General features: G+C 36.7%; 1 protein-coding gene and 1 pseudogene across 1 annotated transcript in view; both read right to left on the minus strand.

Annotated features, from left to right (window-relative positions):
- DACH1 (dachshund family transcription factor 1) overlaps positions 1–23,351 on the minus strand; it is a gene marked incomplete at its 5' end in the record, with an annotated part of 423,490 nt that overhangs the window by 358,337 nt on the left and 41,802 nt on the right. The window lies entirely within an intron of this gene.
- The window catches only part of LOC102424323, a 60,719-nt pseudogene continuing 39,863 nt past the window's right edge, over positions 2,496–23,351 (minus strand).

Below are 23,351 nucleotides of genomic sequence, written 5' to 3' on the forward strand. Positions count from 1 at the left end.
CATCGCTCCTTTATCAAGCAAATAAATTATGAAAGTTGATTTTTAAAAGACGCTGCTATATACGGGTCCATTGCCTATAACTTTTATTCAAAAACACATATGCTAACATGTGAAAAAGTTCTTAAGGTGCACTCATAATGCTAAACATTATGACTTGGATACTTTTCATAATCTCATCTAAAATGATCTTCAGGACCTAACAAAATGGCAATGTCTGTTTTAAATAAAAACTGCATGCTTGTGTGGAGTGTCAGAATTTGGGGGGTTATTTAAATATGTTAATATTTCTCATTATGCCATTAACAATAACCTTCATCCATTTGTGAAAAACATTTTGCCAAGCATGCACATAAAAAATTAGCAAGTGAAGCAAAATCACCTTAATTTGCTTTGGACCAGCAAATAACCAACTAATTTGCAGAAATCCCTGCCAAGCACTCGTATTAAATGCTTCATGCTTATTTTATGACCTCTGCTGCTCTTCTCCTTCCCGGGCCCTGAATCATATGATCATTAACATATTGCAAGGTCTGAAACTTTATTTTTTACATTCTTTAATTAATGCCTGTTTATAGAAGGCCATAGGACTTCAGATCCAGTTAATGAAACTTCGCTCCCCCAGGCCCCTGGAGCCCAATAGAGAGCTCTCTCCTCTGTTGTTTTAGTAGCTTTTTTCCAACTGTTTGTTTATACACACTTAATTGATCTCTTTAGTCCCAGAAGCATTCCAGAGACACAACCTGTTTTGAGGCAAGCTAAAGTTTCCCCCCTTCCTTTATAAAAGCCTGGAATGCCCAAGGTTATCAGTTTTAATTTGAAAATTGAAGATTCAGCTTTATTTACACTGTCTAAAAGTAAAAAGGGATACAGGCCCTGAAGTGTTTATTTTTACATTCATACATAGCAGAGGGGATCACAAGTGCATACTGTATATAATTATTTTGATGTAAAACTAAGTAATTACTAAATGCTGCTATGTCTTATTTTATGGCATTGAATAAACGCAGTCTTCATAACAAGTTGAAAATAAAAACAAATCAGGCTGCCAATGCATGAAATTTTCATGGCTCTTCAATTTACATTTTACATATTCCCTATGACAAGAATTTCTATTATGCTATTCCTTTTTCTGCTATAATTAAATTAAAAAAGTAATTGGCTGGTGCTGCACACTGCAGCAATGTCTTAATCACATAGACAAACAGTTTTACAATAGCTTACACCATTTGCCACATGGGGCAATGACATTATTGTACCAGACTATAAACTCGAGACAGATATCACATACCGGCTTTCAACCACCGTGTGGCAAGAAGAGAACATGAGGTTTATTCGGCACCCTAATTGGCACCTCTATGATGGAATCCCCAATTAAGAAAAAGTGGCTCAAATCTGGCCATGTGGTTTTGAAGACTGCCAAAATTTGAAGCTTACGCATCTGCACATACTGCTTATACACTAGATACAGAATATAGTTGAAAATATATATATAATAAATGCAGTAAGTACTATGAATATTGGTGATGAGAAATCATTATTTCTGCATTTTCCAGTGGAAAAATCTTAATCGTGCATGTGTATATATTCTATTCATTTTTATTAGTGTTCATTTGATGAAGATTTTTCTGTTTATATTTTCGGTGAATGCTACACTAACAGTTTTTAAGGGTGGGGAGTTGAAGTCATGAACTCTTTGATGCTTCTATAAATTTCACTGATAAGGGATTCCTGAGAGCTGGATCTTAATTCTGGCCTTTCCAGTAACTCAAAGGGTAGCTTGAGTGAGTTGCTTTAACTTTCTGAGTTGTAGCTTCCTCGGCTGTAAGATGAATAACTTAGACTAGATTACCTCTAAGGTTCCATGCAGCTCTCACATGCTTCGATTATAATATTTTCTATGAAAAATATCTGAGAAAGCAACTAAAATAAAAGCACGGGTGCTTACAATGGCAACAAGGAAGCAAAGGGGGATAGAATGCTCAAAAGTCTAATTTGGCCTAACCAGAGTGCTAAAAAGAATAAAATAAATAAACAATTTTAAAAGCACAAGGGGAAGCAAGTATATTGTGTAGAACAGCTTTCTCTCTCTATTGGTTTCAGTGGGGAAGCCCTGTTTAAAAAACATTGGCAGGTAAAAACTTTAGAATGCTAACTTCTAGATTGTTGACTTATCTATTTAGTAATGATAACATTTGCTCTTTTACAATAGGACACCTTTTCTTCTGTCTATTAACTAGACACAGCAAGTAGAGAATGACCAGGAAAGATTTTTAAAACTTTATAAAACTAAGATGTTCTCAGCAATGCCTACACTCGATTACTTAACCAGGATTTGGAATCCTCATTTAGCCGAGACCTCTGAAAAACACTAAAATGATCCATTTTGATAACCTGTAAGCCTGTTTTCTAAAATGAAATTGCATTATCCAAAATTGCAATGGCATTTTAGTAGATTTTTTAAAAAATATTTGCTCTCTTTATTTGTTACAAAAATCTCAGTTTTGACTGGACTCAGACTTAGAGGTAGAAGCTCTCAGAGAAGACAGTCTCGTCTCTTCGCAATCTGTTCCTGCGTTTTTCTTTGGCCTCCTTCATTCTCTTAGCTAGAAGTTGAGCATATTCTGCGGCCTCTTCCTTGTTTTCCTTAGTACGTGGTTTCTTCGGAGCAATACGCCTGCGTTTGTGTTGCAGGACACGTGGAGTAACAAGACGCTGCATCTTGGGTGCTTTAGTCCTAGGTTTCTTACCTTCTTTGTTTAGAGGCTTTCTCATAACATGTTTGTGGACATCCTCTCTTTTAGAGAGATTGAAGAGTTTGTGGATTCTGCAAGCTCTTTTGAGCCCCAGGCGACCAGGCACAGTGGTATCAGTGAGACCAGGAATATCTTCTCCCTCTTTTTCTACAATGACCAGGTTGAGAACACTGGGATTGGCATCCACAATGCAACCCCAAACAGATCTGTGTTTTCTCTCTCCAGTTCTCCTCGGTCTATACCAGGAGTGGCCCTTACTCAGCAGCAGGAGGACTTGGCCATGGGGCAAGACACCCTGCTTCACGGGGAAACCTTGTTTGTCGTTCCCACCGCTAATTCAAACTACATAACCCTTCCGTTCTTCACCCAGAGCGTCAGCAGCAGCTTCTGTGGTCGTAGGCTTCTCACAAAAGGTACGAAGTTTGGGTTCCTCCTCCACTTTCAACGGGTTTCTGGCAGCCAGGAACTGGGAAAGAGATGTTGAGCTCAGACCCTCCTCTGCCTAGAACCGGGGTGTTGGAGAGCTACGACTGCAGCGAAGCTGTGTCCTGGGGCTCGGTTCATGTCCCCGAGCCTCTGCAACCCCTGCCGTCTCCTCCGACCTTCATCCTGAAGCCCGTTGTAGTAGAATTTAGCAGCAAATTTGAAGTGCTCTTAGATCGCTTTAATTATTATTAACTTAAGAAGCCCCTTTCATAAGGAGATCCATGTAATGATAAACAAACATACACCGTGCCACATCCAAGGAGACATTGCACAACCCTAACAGACCTTTGACAAACCCCCCTCCAGTGGAAGGGGGTGATCGGGTATTAATGGAATATAACAAATGGAAACTGCGTCAATAAAAACTACGTATTTGAAAGTGGGCAAGATATGTTAAGAAGTTTCTCAGTGCTCTTTAGGCGCATGTCCCTTGTGGAGAGGCGCACAGGACATTGTCTAGTCTTTGGAGAACCCCGCCCCTCCTTTCCCACGCAGCCCTCCCTCCTCCAATTTCCTCATTCTCAACTCCCTGCCTCATGGTAAAGCAAATTCAGTCATTCCTGGCAAGGTGCTCAATAGCTGAAAGTCTTCAATCTTCACATAAATAGGGTGCAAATCAAACCTTATGATGGTGTAGTCAAGCTTTCAGGATCTCTGTTTGCCACCAGAAGTGTCAGAGTTTAGTACCTACTAAGCCATAGATTTATGAGGAAATGCTTGTAGATTGACAAGCAATTTTGTAACAAATGCATCTTCAGCGTTAGATTCACAGGAATGTTTAGGACATGCCTAAATGATTTAGTATTTCATACCTCTGCTCAAAAGAACAGTTCATATAAGTCAGTTCTATCTGAAGACTGTCAATCAAGCAGAAACTAAAAGTAATTTTAAAATATCATGATTCATTTATAAAAAAGTTTATCTCTAGAATTCAGGAGTGCGCAGTTCCAAGTGATAGACCGATAGCAGGCAAAGTTTGAAATACTTGAATTGAAGCAAGGCAAATTGCTTTTCTTATGTAGATATGAAATACAGAGCACTTCGGATTACTTTTATTTATGAGCTGTCAATATTTGAAAATATGCAAAGTTTGAATTGTTTCCCATTTGCCCCAGACTTTAAAAAACATAATTCCTTTTCCTAATGTGCTACCCTTCAGGGCAAGGAGTTGCAATGAACACCACCCAGTCACACAGAATTACAATGTTCTTTATCTTGCTCAGTACTGAAGAAGAAGAAAAGAAAAAAACTTCCAAAGGTTTGGAATCCTGAAACCTGTAAACAAAATCTGTGGAGCAGATAAAATTTTAAATGGCACAATGCAATTAAAGCTGAATTCAATTTGAGCACACCCTGTCCATCTGTCAGAGGGAAACAAAAGCCGAGGAGCTCCATTATTGCTGAATCCCTGCTCTTGTTAATTTGCTTGCTGAGAGATTTCAATTTCTAGGAAGTGCACAAATTAGTGTTCAGTCAGGGCTAGATCCTCAGTAAGTATAAGCAGATGGTGGAAATCAGCCCTAATCAAGTGGCCAAAGCCGTTTTTTTTCTGTCTGATTAAAGCATTTTAATCCTTTCAGATTGTCTGCTTTTTTAGCAAATATTCACCATCCTTTATATTCCTTATATTCCAAGAGAGATTTAAATTTACCTTATGCACATGAAAGGAATAACTTTAGAAATATAGTTATCAGTTCTGAGTTACAAGCAGTGGCCAACTGGATTTGTAAATTCATTCAATGCCTTTTTTCTATTATATGGTAAATAATTGTTTGAATCATTATTAATTTATATGCTAATATAAATAAGGCATATTTAATCTCTTGTGGCAGAATTAAATTACTGAAGGAAAGACTAAGAGACTTTTTTTTTTAGTTTTAAGATTAAAGCTAGCAAAAACAGAGAGCAACTAGGAAAAGTAGCATGCATGTGCAAATCTCTCACCAGAGAAGATAAAGAAAAAGATGTTATTCTTTACATTAATACAAACTAACAAATATATTAAATTTAATGAAAGAATGCATTTAACACAGAGCAAGAGCTAAAAAAAAAAGCAAGAGCTAAAAACTAAAAAAAATGAAGTCTTTTGTAAATATTGCAAGCAAAAATTAATTAAAATAAAAACTATATAATTGTTCTTAGAGTATGAGACACACTCTCAAAATGTAAAGCCACTGTAATTATAAGTATGCCGAGTTTGGTTGTGTTAAAAACTCACCCTAACATTTATAAGCCAAGGAATATGTGAAGCAAAATTTTAAGACATTTAGAGAAGCAATGTGAATTGTGATTTAATGGTGTTTAAACAAACAGCTGGCAAAAACAAAGTTTTTCTGCCTCTAACATTTTATCCAGGGCATATGAAAAATAAACTTTTCTAATTATATGAAAAGCATGTGTGATATTAACTTGGGAGCAAAACATTAAAGTGTATGAGCATATTTAAGGGTAAATTCTTACTATTTTGAAACCTCTCTTAAATGTAGGCACACCAATAAGGAGTATTTATGGGGAGAAAAAGAGCACCAGTTTAACATCAGAAAGTATTTTTAAGCAAGCTGAAACTTTGAGTTGAACATCTGTATGATTTCTGATATGCTGAATATTTGTAAAATTTCTGGTAGTGCTTTAACATCCTGTTTAGCAATTCCATTACACAACCAGATTCTTAACAAACACCCTAACAGTTAGATTAAATTTTATAAGTACAAGTAAGTGTTCATGTATATTTTATGTGTTTGTTTTAACTAGAATAATTACTAAAGAATTGCAGTTTTCATTTCCTTATTTGAACATTTAAATTTGTATTTACAAATTTTAAACTGAAACATATCCTGTGTGCCAAATCTGTATATGGCGCGAAGTTCATGCACTCGCCCATGAGTGTAAAAGGTGTTACTACCATACAGAAGGGTAAGTGATTCCTTACATATACAACTAACCATATATTTTGAAGTTTCTTCTTAAACTATTTTTAAAATTATCATTCCAGTGTAAATCATCAAAAAATATCAAGCCTACTATAAGTCTGTTTCAGGGAGATAGCCTTCGAGTTTTTCCACGTATAAAGATGAATTCAGCTCACAAAAGAGTTTGAATTTCCTTTGTATTCCTCCCATCCATTCATTATCTAACAGTATAATCTAATAGTGAAGCATTGCCCACATGCGAACACCCTCTCTTTAAAATCAATCTTAAAGCATTGGATCCTATTAGATTCTTAGGCATTTTATAACATGTTTGTGCCTAGGCCTGAGTACTTGACAACAAACCTCTATAAAACATAACTTGGTACCAAGCTGAGAAGAATACAGCCTGTGCAGAAAACATAGACTTTTATATCCCCATTTTTTTAAAAAATATACTACTGCAAGCAGATATAGGAGAATAAACTCAAGAAGTTCCTGTCCTTCACCCCCATTGTTTTACCACTACCACCTCTCTAATTCTAGCCTCACACCTCTCTCTTGGGCAGTTTCATGACTTCCTATTTGGCCTCCCTACATCTTAGCAGATTCCCTTCCGTCAACAAAATAAGACTTCTTTTCCTACCCGGTGTAGGCCCTTGATGTGGTGGCCCTGGCCAATAGTCAAGGCTGCTCTGTCTTGACCCTCCAGCTAAAGCTTATCCCTCACTGACTACATGACATGCCCTCACCTCTCCAATGCCCTGACTTTGCTCCCCAAGTTCTCTCCATCTGGAATGCCACTGCAAATTAGCTCTAACTTCCAAGATACTACCCAGAGCTTGTCTAAATGTCCACTAATTCTGCAAACCCTTCGGTGGCGGGAGCCTCTCCTGCCCCGGTGGCAGCACTAAGGATGTCCGTGGGGAGCGTAAAATGATGTTTCTTGAACTATGTTCTCCATCACAAACTAGAATAGGTGTTTCCCCACTCTTTGCTCCAATACCTTGTTTTAGTTTTTCTGGTACATCTAAATAGTTACAACATTCTGACTTGCATTATCCAAAATTATGTACATACATATTTATGTCTTCTCTTCCCTACCACATGAGTGTCTTTTGTGTTGGTTGGTTGGTTGGTTTTATCTTCTCTGGAACAGAGTAAAGTACCTCGCATGCTATGAAGCTTCACTGTACGATACAGTCGCCACTAGCTGCATGTGTCTATCAAATAAAAATAAAATAAGTTTTAAAATCTTGTTCCTCTATTGTACTTGCCACATCACATTTCAAGTGCTCTATGACCATATATGGCCAGTGGCTACTGAACTAAACAATGCAGGCACAGAATATTTTAATCATCAAAGAAAGTTCTATCCGACAGCACCATTGTAGAGACTCACCAATATTGAGTTCAATTTCAATTTATATATAATTATCATCAAAGTGCCATGAGAACAGGAAAGAAAGAAGGAATCTTGAAGGCTATTTTTTTGATAGTTTAGAGGACCAGCTGATGCACACACTCAACTCCCTTCTCTGGGAGGTTTTGATAAGCTGAGAGCATCTAACATTTGCTATCTCCATCGTATTAAAAACCACACCAACTAGGCCAGAACAATTTTCTGATACTTCATATATAATTGATAGTGGTTAAGGAAATTTATATGGCAACTGTTTTGCAGAAGCTTTAATTCACACTTTCAATATTTAAAAAGGCTGCTGTCACGGCTGGTAGGAATAAAATTAAACCCACCAGCTGTGGTTTGTTTTTTGAGGAAAACACATAACGTTTTATTTCTGCTTTGTCTGTCATCCTTGTAAATGTCAGTATACAGAATTGAAATGTACTGAATACCCTCGTTTATCATTAGAATCTTCTGAAAATGCTTGTGTGTTTTTTTAATTAGGTAGATATTTTAGTAATTTTTAGTGGATATTTTTGTTTATTTTTATACTATACAAAGCAATAGTATAAAAAGCACATCATTTTCATATTTGCTCAGAAAAAAGTGATAATAAAATACATTTGAGACTGTCTAATTTTTGTATTCTTTTTTCATGACACTTTTCATCAGAAGATGATCAAAGACTATTTTAAAAAGAGACATATTCTTCAATTCTTTCATTTATTACAATTTTGAGGCTATTCCAAGAAATGTCTTCCTAGATTACTTAAAATTGACCAGGTGTTTAGCCATAAAGGTCAAGAGTATTTTGCTGAGAATTAGTAGTTTTCACGAGACATTCTAGAATCACAGCACTGAATTGTAAAGTGTCCTTTTGATCTATGACATTGATATTACACACTGGGATAATAGAACTTACTTGTCACAAAATCCACCTCGAGTGTAGAGAATACACTCTGACAATTTAATGTTTTTCCATTAGTTTCAACTAGGAATAATTGTATTATACTTTTAAAAATGTTTTTGGCTTATAAGCAGTCAGCCATTGGTAATTACCCTAAGTACAAAGACAAGTATCAAAACTTAGGCATTACCTATTATCTATCAGCACTTAATGTCATTCTAATCAAAATAAAATCATTTAAATAAAGGAGCATTACCTATTATAGAGAATTCCCTGATCATATTTCTCTGAGCTCACCATTATCTCACAACACTATTAACTACTCTTGGTCTACTTGCCTCTAAATATTTCCTTTAGTAACCCATGATATCACCATCTTCTCCCTGATATCTCCACAGAGCGTTTATTTGAATTAGATTAAAAAATTGGAGTCCTTCTAAATGTCGTGACCTTTTCCTTAACATATCACAACTAGTTAATTCTTATCATCAGTTGATTGTGAACTAAAAAGCATACAGTGGACATGCGTTTACACTGTAGTCTAGGAACATGGCAGAAACACCAGCCTGGGCTCCCAGGACACAAGGGAAGTAGATGGTGGTGGCATGACAAGACGAGGGCAGAGTTGGATTCCAGGAATGAGCTGTGGGAAGGCACAAGAGAGGAATTTCTGGCACTTGGCACTTTTGCCTAAAGCAGGCCCTGCTTTTGCAGCACAAAATGAACAAGTTAAATCAGTATTCTTAAATCAGCACACATGATATTTATGTTAAATTAACAATTGTCTATTAAAACGGTAAGTTTCTATCCAAATACAATAGCACAAAAACAAGCCAATAAAACTATTTGCCAATATATTTATAGTTCAGAAGGGTAGCTTCAATAAGATTAAAATAAATAATGGGACCTCATGTTTGCCAGTTCATTCGCACTTTCAGCACCCTTGTCATTTTATAATGCTCTGCCAGTATTTATCACAGATTGCAAAAAGAAAAAATCCCTGAATGTGTAAAAATAGCAGCTGTTATTTGCCATTAACAATTGGGCAACTTCATAAATCTTTACAAACTCACCAAGAAAACAGAAGGGTGTGCCTTTAAGATTAATCAAAGTAAATGTTATTCTGTCTTTAAGCCAAAAAATAATTTATGTTTTTGTTTTAAGCGACTATTCCTTTTGTTTATAAATATTTCTAGAAATTTGAATCTAATGGCATACCTTTGGTCACTACATCACATGGACGCTAATAGAAACATTTGGTGAATAATTTCCTAAAAATCATCAGATAGAATAAAAGGTTTTAAAATAATTTTTGCTTCCATTCAAATACTTTGGCAGTATCTTCAGTTCAAATTTCCATTATTTCTTGGATATACCGTGCTTTCTATGTCTCAACTGACACCGCCTGGGTAAAGTAAGGCTAAAAGATTCTTCTCATTTCTAACCTTAATAATCACTATTGTCTCCTGAATGCTCTCCAGTGTGACTATCATCCCCATCAAACAATGTTGCCAAAGCAGTTTATTTACTCTAAAAGTACAACTCTCATCAGACATCTCACCTGCTTAGTACCACGTCTCATAGACCTTTCACCATCTGACCATTTCTGTATCTCTATCACCTCCAGCCTTGGACCAACGGTCCCACAACAACCCATGATGAGCGAGCTCAAAACCCTCTCTCTTATATTTTTATATTTTTGAAATGTTTTTCTCACTGCTTTACACAAATATCTTCAGATTTCTGAGGCATTAATCTTAATTCTACTTTATTTGTGTAATCCCTGGTTAATGTGCTGCTTCTAAAAAAGTATCCAAGAGATTTTTTTGTTGTTACTATGCCACAAATCTGTTTCTGTGACCTCAACTTTCATTACTGACCAGAATTATCCATTTTATGAGTCCCCTTGATTGAATTAAACATCTGTCTGCAAAATTTCTACCATACTTTTGCTATGGTCAAAGCTCTAAACAAATTTTCCAGTAGTTTGCAAAGAATTTTCATTATTTTTATAAACACAAAGTAATCAAATGAGAAATAGAAGCATCTTTTGAGGCTCTAATGTAATCTGTCTGAATCCTTCATAGAGGTGGTTTTAATATAACATCATAAGATGTAAAATATCATGTTTCCTACTGTCAAGGTCATTTGGTCACTGATTTCAAAGGAGTCGATGTTCTGGAGAAGTTTGACATCCTGCTTGTATATCTTAAGCAAGGTTTAGTCAATAAAGTAGGAGGAATCATTAGTTATTCAAGGTAAAACTTTCAAAAAATGAGACTAAGACACTTTGACCTTCTCTGGATCAGGAAATGCGCTGTGCATCTTTATGCTCTTTTAAATATAATTTGTCTAAACTGTCTAAAGTAAATCAAAAACTATCACTCAACCCTCTTAGTAAAAAGGGTAAATTTTAATTGCAGAACTTAAAACCTCACAATTAAAAGCTGTGCTGCTGCTTAAAGCCAGCACAAACACAGGAGTGAAGGCTGATGCATACAAATTAGACTTCTTAACGTATTTGTAATTCTGAAGTATAACTCTAAAGCATAGACCATTATGTGCTTTTCATAGGAGAGGAATAAATTGGATGATTGTTATACTTTCATAAAGTTTTGTCATTTATATTCTTAATAATAACTAACGACTCTCAAAATCTTTTATCTGATGAGATATTCATAACATACCTCAAACAGAAAACAAATACATGAAAAAAGAAAAAAATTCTTTATCTTAAAAAAATATATTTAGAATCTTATTAACATGTATACTTGTTAAATTAAATTTAAAATGATTCCACTAATTAATAAACAAAACAAAAAAGTATATCTGATCTATAAGGAAAATAATATCAGAAGGAAAAAATAAATGTTATTACTGCTAAGCATATAGTAACATCAATTTCCTGTTCCTTCCAAAGATGTATTGTCTTCTACATGGGACATAGCCTTACTTAATCCCAACGTTATAACAAAATATATGTGCTCGAATGACAGATCTTCATTGTTCTAACTACTGGGACACATAAGCATAAAGATATAGCAGAGAGAAAGTACTAATATATAGAGATATTATAATTAAATATTAACTAATATGCAGATCCTAATGTCAAAAGCGGCCAAAGAGGAAGACAGATGACTCACCCACTTCTGAATCTCAGCCCCTAGAGTTCCGAGTTCTCAGAGAAACAGGCTGAGGAAGGAGTAGCAAGAATTAAGTTGTTTTCTAGTACTCAAGGTCGCCATGGTGGAGGGGAAGTGTGTGTGTGTGTGTGTGTGTGTTTGTGTGTGTGTGTATGTGAAGAGGTAAAGTCACTATCACAAAGAAAAATAACACACAAAAGTGTTGAAAGGGAAAGCTGATTTAAAGACCATCTTTGCCAGTTCCACAATTTTACCCAGGTTAACAATCTATACTAATAAAAGGGTAATATGCTAATTAGACTGGATAGACCGGATGTCTTCCGGATGTCCTTCCGGACAAAGCCACAGGGGCTGCGAGGGCTGACAGTGGCAGCAGCAGCGGGGTGATGGAGGCAGCGCCTTCCCCTTATACCAGCCTGGAGGGAGGCCAGACTGCAGCTTAAGGGAGCAGGCCTACGCCATCCCCTGAGGGCTCCGGGACAGTGAGAGGGGGCAGGCTGTGCTGAGCACCCCCCCCCATTACTTAATATAATAACAATCAACAATTATTGAGAGCCTATTGAATTCTAGGAACTATATGCAATATTTTGGTTATTTTATTTAACACTCACAAAAACAGTATCATTAAGAAAGAATTCGGCAACTTACACATGAAAGAGAAGTTAAATGTCATAGAAGAGACTAAGATTTGAATTCAGGTTTATCTAATGCCCATATCAGTGTCCTTTCTGTCACATTACATTTTACAATAAAAGAAGACTCCATTCAAGGGGAAAAAATTTTGTCATATGTGATTACCAATGTGTAAACTTTGACAGAAATAATGCAATTTAGAATAGGGAGCATCTACAAAAAAAATCACTGGATTTATAGGAAATGTTTAACATGGATTGTTTAGAAACAAGTTCATTTCCCAAAAATTCATTAATTGAGGTATAAGTTGTAAAAGCATTGACAAGATATACAGTGGACTTATGTGACTTTTAAAATTCTGAACAGAAAGAGAAAAATACTATGAATTTGCCTGTAGAAATGGTATAGAAAAGATAAATTGATTGCTTGAATCTTTTAGCACAATCATAACTAAAGGTTCATTTGGCTTCAACTTCATTATTTTTAACAAAATTCACTACATTACAGTTACTCGTGGAGTACAAAGTACCATAAATAATTTAAATTAAACTACACTTGTCAAAAGAAATGAACAAGTAGGTTTTATGATGCAATACATTTTATGATGCCTTTAATTCTTTAATTTGTGTATTTTGCTTAGTTGCTAATTCTGAAAACACTATAATCTGCAAAGATTCCTGTACTCATTAGTATAGATTACGAATGGCTCAGCTCAATAGGAAAATCAGTATAAAGGATTCTACTGAACCAGGATTGTTTTTTCAGTGATATCTTATGAATATTTTATAATATTGACTTGAGGGATACAGAATAAATAGTTCACCTTTCTTCCATACAAATTCACCAATTATTCCTACCCCTATATATTTACTGGGATAGAAATATAAATATATTTATGTCTATGTCCATATCTCTATCTACCTATAAGAATATCTACAGGGACCTGTACTCAGTAACTATCCTTATCTAAGCTGCCTGATTGTCAAGTAAAGAAATTCCTTAGTAATTCATTAATTTAGTCCCACTATAATTAATACATCAAAATTTATATTACAAACTAGAGGCCTGATGCATGATATCCGTGCAAGAGTAAGCCTTCCTTCCCCCGGTGTAGGTGAATTAAATTGACCTACAATTACTTAAAATTGTGCTCCCACTGTGATCCTTTTAAGGATCATAGTGGCCTCCCATGTATTTTCTTTTAACTGTGGTTTTATGACATATTGATAGTTTTTTCAATCAAACTCTAGGAATGTGTATTTAAATATTAGGCATAGAGCTCTAATTTTGTGTGCACTATTTTTTTTTAAAAAAAATGAGTGTTCCCACTCTTAATGATATAAATTGAACTCTCTTTCAGAATTCATCAACATAGTACATTCTGGTGTTAAATTTCCAGTTCTATTTGTTACCTTTCTTTAAAATCCTACAGCTATACAATAATTTTGCACATTCACTGCTGTTCTGATGCTATCTAACCAACTTCTCTTAAAAGAAGTGCATTCTTCTTATCTTGATCACTTTAGATTAAAGACATTACCTTCATTCCAAAATTCTATATTGTAATCAATAGTAGAGGACTCGTCAATGGTGGTTAGAGGTCATAAAAATGGTGTCATCACATGCAAATGTTAAAACAAGTTAGATAACAGCTCCCTGAAGTCCATTTCCAACTGATTTGGACATTTAATATGCCTTTCTTATCAATGTGAATTTTATATATTATTGTATAGTAACCAATCAAATATATGTATGCTACCATTTATCTTGGGATTTCTCTTAATAAGAGGTTAAGGTCAGGGACCACAGAAAAAGAAAGACACCTGGAAAATATTTATTCCCACCTTCATGACCAAATTTATAGCTTAGAGATCTACATCCCTGAACTGCCATTGGGTTATTACCAAAAGAAGTCCCATTTTGGTGTTTCAGTCATGATACCCTTTAAGTGTGAAATGACAGCCCAGTCAAGCAGCCTAAAATTGTTCCTCTGTCCCAACCCCCTTCTCTGTTAGATCTGAAAATCCATAGCTACTCTTCTACACCATTACTACCCAAGTCAAACTTTTTCCAATAAGTTTACACTTGACTTCCACTAAAATATGTCTCACATGTCTACTTCCTTCACAATTTTCACAGATAATGAACTTCATACATTAAAAAATATTTAATGATTCCTACTATGTTCTAGGCGCTGCACTCAGTCTTCACATGCATGCCAGTTTTAAGTAATGAGTTTTATTATTTTTCTTTCACAGAGAAAAAAAGATTGAATTGAACTTGAAAGTAATCTAAGTGTACTATGTTTGTAAATGACTAGCCATTATAGAGCACCTACCAACTATCAGATGTCTTACCCACAATCACTGTCACTTAACATCACGTAATTTTACAGAGAAGCGAAAGACACCATGAGTTGAGTTACTTGCCAAAAGTCTTACCATGTGATCAAGCTAATTATCACCCATGTGTACCAGACCCAAAAGCTCACACTCAAACTGCACTCCTATAATCCTCCAGACATCCAGACCCATGTTCTCATTTCCACCCATGTATATTCTCATCGTGCCTTTAATTAAGTTTTCTTTTTTCACCCTCAAACTCAGCACAACTAGGAAAGGAAAGCAACCATGCCATGGAATGGGTTTCAGAGCAAAACTTAATATAATTTCATCTGACTGGTTTTCATCCAAGCCATCTAACAGACTGGTGATGTGCCAGAATATTCCTGGAGGCTAAAATACACTGCACTCCTCAGTACAAGTTCTCTGAGGTACATCATATCAATTTCAATGGATGGCACTTTCCTAACCGTAATGTAAAATAACATGCAAATGTATAATGTTTAGAGTTAGAAAAAACATGAGACTATCTAGCTCAGCGATTTTATTTTACAGATCAAGATACCTGAAACCTAATTAGATAAAGATATTTATCCAAAGTAATATGGCAAGTTGGCGGCAAGAGAAAGGCTTGAATTCAGATGGTAAGAAATCAGTCAGGAACTCTGTATTGTGTTGGTTGTATTCTTGTAATAATTTTTAAGGGCAACGGATAAAATTACTGCAAGTGGTAAAATAAATGGATTATAATCCTGTCCACAAATGAATTGACCATGCCTTACCTGCTAGCAGCAGAAAATCAACTGGATGAACTGAATATAAATCTAAAAACTTCCCCTTAGTCAAATTCTCCTAGAAACTAGGAAATCTATATTCTCCAAATTAGCGGGGGGGGAAAGACCATTAGTGAATGAAACTCCCTGATTGTTGCCCAACTTTGTACAACTTTATATATTACACATCTTGTTTAGCTACACAAACAATCAAAACTGTGGGAATTTAATGAGTTGTTGCCATCAACTCACGTACTATAAATTATACTTCATTCATCATATTGTAAACTATATTTGATTCTTCCTTTCCATAGTTATTATGTGTATATGAATACAGGATTGGTATAATGATAGAATATTTGAAAATAAGAAATTAAGTATCTTACAAAACATTTTTAAATGCAATTCTATTAATAGTAGTGGTAAAAACCTGGCATCAAACAAGTTGCATATAATTCAATACAAGAAAAATTTTAAAACATTAAAGGACTGAAATTAGATTGTAATGGACTCTTTGGATTAAATCAATGCAATTAAGAATATGATGAAGTATCCAGTTATCTGTTTTCTGAGCCTTTGAAAAGTGGGAATATTAATGGAACTATACAAGAAATTAATGCTGACTAGATTAATTGCCATAGCAATTGTCATATTATAAATATGGTATTTGTGACAATTATGCATCAGTATAATGCATGGGTTGTCACATTACTTGAACAAATCTTTAGGTAGATCATCAAGCATTTCTTTCTTTCCAGCATTATTACAAATTTAGAACATTTCAGAGGAGAAATGTGAATTTCTGTACTGACATAGCATATGTGTTTAAAAGTTTACCAGCACCTCGACTAAGAAAATGGGAGAACTTAAGCAGTAAAAATGCAACCTGAGGAAACCTCAACAGGAATGTAAACTAAATGGGTGGGGAGGTCTGTAGGTGTCAATCATGAACAAAATGCAACTGTCAAGCTTGCCTTGCTAACAAACTGTCACATCAACAATATGGAGTTAATGACTACAAATTAACTGTATACCAGATGCTTGACACTTTGTTATGACACTTAGCAAGCTAGTTGACATTTGGGGATCAAAGCTTCTTTAATTACACTTTGTATAACATGTGCAACCTTTATGCTAATGTCCAAATATTCCTTGGAGCAAGACTGTCCAAGTAAAAACAACCACAGACTGTTTTCTAGGTGTGGGTTTGAAAGTATTCACATGGCTTTAAAAAAAAAAAGTGGGACTTCACTGAGCGAGAGTCAGGCTCCAATGCACAATGTTATTCAGTATTACCATTGCCTAAAATAACACTGTTTCTTAACTTGGTGAACTGGTGAAGCACTTTTCTCACATACAGACACAGCCTGCGAAATAACACATTTTCACACAAGGTGGTAATAGCATTTATAGCCATTTATAAAAGGAAAGACAACTAGGCATATCAGATTTTTAAATAACTGGAAAAGGTATTAAAGAGTGTGAGTGATGAAAAAAAAACTGCCTTCAGAACACTGATTTGAATGATTTTTCAAGTCCTTTTTAGGGAAATGGTTTGATATTTTCCCAAGTGAATAAAACTCAATAAATGATATCAGCAAAATTTCACACCACAGGTGTAATACCAAATGCTACACTTGCGTAATCATGAATTATAGGCTATGTCAATATAAGAAAAGGTTAACATTTTTTATCAGGTTTCAAAATAAGCTCAGACCAACCAGAAATAATGTCATAAAATTAACAAATTTTAGGAAATAGTTAATAAATCAAGAAGATAAATATGTCAGTAAAATATCTACATGTCTAAATCAATAAGTTAATGATGTAACAACATGAATACTATCAGGGCTTCCTTTGGAAAAGACACTGTCTTTGTATAGAGATTGAAATAGTTAAGTAATCCTATATAATAAAAGTGTAATACACTAATTTGACCGGACGTCCTTATGGACGACCTTCCAGATGAAGCCAGGGTTGGAGGGCCAAGGAAAAGGCAGCCTCCACAGCGGGCGGGGTCTGAGGTAGGGCAGACCCCCCCCCCCCCCCCCCCCGCCACCGTGGCGGGCAGGGCCTGAGGGCGGCAGGGACCAAGCCCCTTGCACAAATTTCGTGCTTCAGGCCTCCAGTATTCTTATAAGATTCAGTGGCATTTGACCCTCCATCCCACTTTTCCCTGAATTGTACTTCTGGGGAAGAAGAAAATGAGTAATATGTGAAGAAAAGCAAAAGTAGGGAGAGGGAAATATATAATACTAAAATTGGAAAGAACATTGAGAGTCAACCAGTCCAACCATTTCACTTTGTAGACAGGACAAACCATGGCCCAGATTTGTGAAACCATCCAAGTGATGAAGATATAGACAGACACTGTACTAGATCCCAGTGCTGTAAATTATGTAAGGGTGCTGTTTCCAGTACAACACTCTGGCTCTCTTTGCCACTGTTACAGCTCCAACACACTAAAATGTCTAAAAAGCAATGTAATAATGTAATTCTGTCTCTTGGTAAGCCAGTTATTGAATACTTATTGAGCACTTATAAAATGGCAAGCACTGTCCTAGCTGGTATGGCTCAGTGGATAGAGCATCAACCTGTGGACTGAAAGGTCCTGGGTTCCATTCCGGTCAAGGGCACATGCCCAGGTTGCAAGCTCAATCCCTTCCTCTTTCTGTAGTACCAATAAAAATAAAATAAAATGGCAAACACCCCTCTAGGGGCTATTGATACCAATGACACAACAGGGAACTAGGCTTACACTAGACAATACAGCAGCCGCTAGTGACATGAATTGCCACTGAGCACTTAGAAATGTGGTTAGTCTGTACTGACCTATGCTATAATTGTATTAAAAAAAGAATGTAAAATATTTCATTAATAACTTTTTTATGTTGACTATATATTGAAATAATATTTTGATATTGATAAGAGATATATTATTGAAATTAATTACACTTGTTTCTTTTAACTTTTTTATATGACTACTAGAGGCCCGGTGCACGAAATCCGTGCACGGGTGTGGTCTCTAGGCCTGGCTGGCAATTGAAGCACGAGCGTCTGGCATGGAAGGGCAGGTCCCAGTTGACCTCTGGGCCCTGGGCAGCACCTGAGCCCCCGGACCCCCACGCACTCTCCTCCACCTGAGTCACAGCTCCTGAGTCCCCACACGGAAATGCGGTGAACACGGCCGGATGTTGCAGGCTGGGGCACAATATGGGCCTCTGGGCTGCCCAGCGGCGCCGCCCAAAATCCAGGTGGGCAGAGTGCCCTCTCCTGGCCAGCCTTGCAGACCAGCTCCTGCACGAACCTATGGGGAGTCCAACTGGCGGCTGTGGTACTGGTGGCTGTGGACCAGCTCACCTGGAAGCCTATTGGGGCCAGCAGCACTTCCACTGCCACCCACTGCCAGCGCCTCGTCGCTGATGCCCACCATGTTCCGTGCCACCCCCTGGTGGTCAGAGTACAACATAGCGAGCAGTCGAACTCCTGATCAAAATCCCAGTAGAGGGGATAATTTGGATATTAGGCTTTTATTGTATAGGATAAGAAATTTTAAATTACATTTGTGGTTCACATTATATTTCTATTGGACAGCACTGAACTATCCAAGAGAGTCGTCCCCTCAAAGAACTGGAAAGTTTGGAGACAAGAAACAAGTGAATGAAATAAACATAGGCTATAATGAAGCTACAATCAGACGGCCTGACAGAGAGTAATTGGGTGTGGTGTGAAGGCCACTCTGAGGAGTGGAGGATATTCAAATAAAGATTGAAATAGTGAAAGACACTGACTGGTTTGAGCTAGATGAAGTCAAAGTCAAAAGGTCACTGTGGAGGAATCGAGGCTGTGAGTGAGGTTGGAGGAGATCAGGAACAAGTCTATTGAATGCAATGTCTGCCAGTCCCATTCAGAAGCTGGCATTTCAGTTGCAGTGGAAAGTTGCCATGGGGTTTTGACTGTCACCATGTGCAGGGCTGCTGCCCTCCACAAGCTTCTGTCATTTCCTGCCTCTTCCAGGACCTCCATTTCCTGCTGGGCCATCCCATCTCTCTTCTCGCACAGCCACAGCTCATCCTCCAGATTAGGCATCCATATTAACTAATGCAATATTAACTATTACATTTCCAAATGGAATGTTCTTGCATTCCCATTAGCAGAACAATCCAAGTAAATCATTTGTTGAAAGTGGATTCCCCGATGAGGTCTGGACAATAAGGAAACCACCTTTTAACGTAGCTGCCAAGCCACCTATACCCTAAGCTCTGAAAGCACATTTTCATTTAGGTTCTTATTCTAGTTTCCTAAATAAAACTTCTCCAATTTTAAAACTCCCAGGAAAGAAGGTATATCCATTCAGGTCTTGGAACAAAACCTGGTCCACTCAGATGCTATAACTAAGGAGACTAACAGGATTTAAGGGGTATTGTCAAAATCATCGACAGAGTTAAAGTAAATAAATAAGGGAGAATGTGACACCCAGAGACTGCCAGCTGTGGGAGACCTAAAAGGTCAGGAGGTGGAACAGTTCCTGCAACTAGAGAGTAGCTGAAGCTTTAGGAGAGGGTTGCCCTGCAAGAATTGTGGATTTGGGAAGAGATGAAGCCACCCATCAGTAAGGCAGCAGGAAGGAAACAAGGGAAATAAATACCCTGATCCCACTCTCTGCTCCTGATCTCCCATTGGTACACAGATCCAGAAGCCAGAGAACAAGGCTGATCAGACAGTCCATAAAAATTAGGCTTCAGCCGTGGCCAGTGGGCTCAGTGGTTAGAGCATTGGCCTGTGCACAGAAGAGTAGTGGGCTGGATTCCCAGTAAAGGGCATGCACCTGGGTTCTAGGTTTGATCCCTGACCCCGGTCAGGGTGCATGTGGGAAGCAACCAATCAATGTGTCTCACATCCATGTTTCTCTCTCTCTCTCTTCTTTCTCCCCCTCCTCCCTCCCTTCTACTCTCTCTAAAAATCAATTAAAAAATATCTTTGGGTGAGTATTAACAACAACACAGTCATTTGGCTTCAAGGGCACAAAGCCAAGTGGCAAAGGATGCAGTGTGGCTCTGGAGGGGCACATGGAAGACATCCAGCACAGAACTTAACGGGGACCCTCTCTCTGTCATTTTATAAGGTCCTGGACTAGGATTGGCAGCCGCTAGGCAAAAGCCTTTTTCATGGTCATAGGTATCATTGGAACTTCTCTATTGGATAGAAGAAAGCGTTAAGAACTGGTCCTTTCCTTATTCCCTTCTCTCTTTCCACCAGCAGAAATAATAAGAATGTGCAAACTCCATTCCCCACTAGTGACAGAGTAAGAGCAAATTGGGGAGCGTTTAAGTGTTCTGTTTCATCATTCAACAAATATACATCTATTTCTTACAAAGTGCCAGGTACTGTTCTCAGCTCAGTATCCAGTAGTGAAAAACAAAGTCCCTGTTCAAAAGAATTTACATACTAATGATGAGAAAACAAATACAATAAATTCAGATATTGATTAGGATTGAAGCAACAGCATAGCATAACATGATAAAGGATGTCTGGAATGCGAAAGTGTGGGCAACATTAGTTAGGACGGATCAGAAACAGCTAGGTTTCATTGAACTGACACCTAATGATGAATATGAGTGAAGCTGACCACAGCAAGAATGAGGGGGCAGGAGAACGAAGTACTAGGAAGACCAGAGGACCTGCAGCACTGTCACAGAGGTATGCTGGCCTGCCAGGATCTCAGGGAAGCCTCAGCCTGTGTCCCCATGCCCTTATAACACCCAGCCAAGGAGAGCATGCTTTCTTTCACACAAGAGTGCACGACCTTCCTGAAACCAAGGGGATAAAGTTGCTCTGAGATGACTTTTTCTACTTCCCAAAGATGCCACAGAATTTAGCTGAAGCCTTGAGTAGACCATAGTAGGATGCTTGGATTCTATTTGAGGTTTTGAAGTTTTAACTTCAAGTTTTCAATAATATTCTCTTGATGGCTTTACTTTGGACAAATGCTTTAGACCATGGGTAAAAAAAAAAACAAAAACAGAGCTCAGTACATGTCAACTAAAATATTAATATATATTTTGGAAATGCAAATCATTTAAAATCAAAAGTAAAGTAACCTACAGTTATAAGTACACACTCTAATGTAGAAAGAGCATTAGAAATGTTATTTTATAATAGATCATGTTCTCAGTATGAGTTCTATGAGGAAAACAATAGGATCATCAGTTATTCTCTAAAAGCTGTTCTACAGGAGTGTCAGGGCAACTATATATGAATGAAACAACCAAAAGAGAGAACAAAATGGGAAAGGGAACGGTCCTTTGTGTTTCCTTTCTGATGATCTCATCACACCATCAATCAAGCCTCAAAGGAAAAAACCCAAGGTATAAACCTTTCCAATCTAATCCCAGAGTTCTAGACCATAACACAGGTGCAAAAGATCATGATAGCTGATGGCTGTCCTTCAAAGTGGCCAAATGTGTCTGTTCGTGAAGACATATTTGGTCTATAATCATGCTTTTCGTGCACAGGCCATTTTTCAGTTTCTAATTGCTACCAATTTTTGAATTATTAAAATGCATTGTGAAATGAGACATATCTTTTTTCCTGAACCTCTTTGTCATGGAATCTTTATATTAAGGAAAAGTCTATGACAACAGTTATGAAATTCTTCATTTATTACCAAAAAAATAATCTTCCTCCTTCCTCTACTGCTGCTCTCCCCTTCCAACCACGATCCCAATATTAGGCATAGTTTCCACTCCGTTGGGGTTATGAAGCCCCTCTGTGTGACGCAGGTCCCTCATCTGTAAGTTGAGGCAAGTTGAGTGAATGAGACTGAAATCCCTTCTGCGCTTGCTTATTCAGAGATTTTAAATATCAAATACCTTGTTGATTTTTAATTTTTTCTAAGTATGCTGCACCCTAATCTTTGCACCAAAGTCTTTAATTTCCACTTGACATGTTCTTGTAAGGTGGGAATGATTAGGAATCTTTTTCTGGATGTATGCAGTTAGATAACAGGGCATTACTCTATTTTTCAAAGTTACAATAATACACAATTTTTGTTTTTGTTCCTCTTTCCAACCATTACCCTGTGGTTTAAAGCATTTAAGATTTTGATCTCTTTACCATAGTATTGATTAATAAATCACTTTTGCTAATTGTAACCAAGTGGAATACCATTGACTTCCTTGTCCCTTCTTAAAATATAAACCAGCAAAGTTACACACACACACACACACACACACACACACACACACACACACATTTCAATAGAATTATTTAGATATTATTTATTAAAATATCCTATATCAAATCAACTAATACTATAAATGGAAAATAATACTATAAATGGAAAAGAATTAGGACTTCCACTATATTTGTAGTGAACAGTGCTACCCACAAAAGATTAAATGGATTACTATTGTTACAACTACATGTGAAACATGGAAAGTAAAACGTAGCATTCTTTATTTATTTTAAACCCTTACTAGTGGGTTTCTTAAATTAAGGAAAAGGGCACTTATGTGTACTTCACTCTGTTTTCTCATAAAGCCTGTGTATCTTATTATAGCTAGCATACTGTTTCCAAAAAGTTGCAATGAATGTGGAAAAGCATTTACAGAAGAAAACTTTCCTTGATTAGAGTTCATGTTCCTAAGATAAGGATTTCTAAAGACAGCTCTATTTTAGTTATGTAAAGCATGTAAAAAAGTGGCATATGCTCAATCAAAACTGAATTTGAAATTAACCTGTCACTTTAGACACCACAATTTAAAAGGAAGGTTAGGATTAATTAAGGAAGGTTAGACATTTTTCAAAGTCTCCATGCTGGAATTTATTGGCTAATACTCTACTAGGGCCTTATGTGATTTCAAAGGAAAGAATTAAAGAAAATGGAACAGTATACCTCTTGTTTTCATTGTTTATAATTTAATAGTTCGATAAAATAGAAAAAAATAAAACCATAATTTAAAAATGATATACGTAAAGAACAAAGACTAATTAATATACAT

This window comes from Myotis lucifugus, unplaced genomic scaffold, assembly GCF_000147115.1.
Source record: "Myotis lucifugus unplaced genomic scaffold, Myoluc2.0 scaffold_177, whole genome shotgun sequence".
In the NCBI taxonomy this organism is placed as follows: domain Eukaryota; kingdom Metazoa; phylum Chordata; class Mammalia; order Chiroptera; family Vespertilionidae; genus Myotis; species Myotis lucifugus.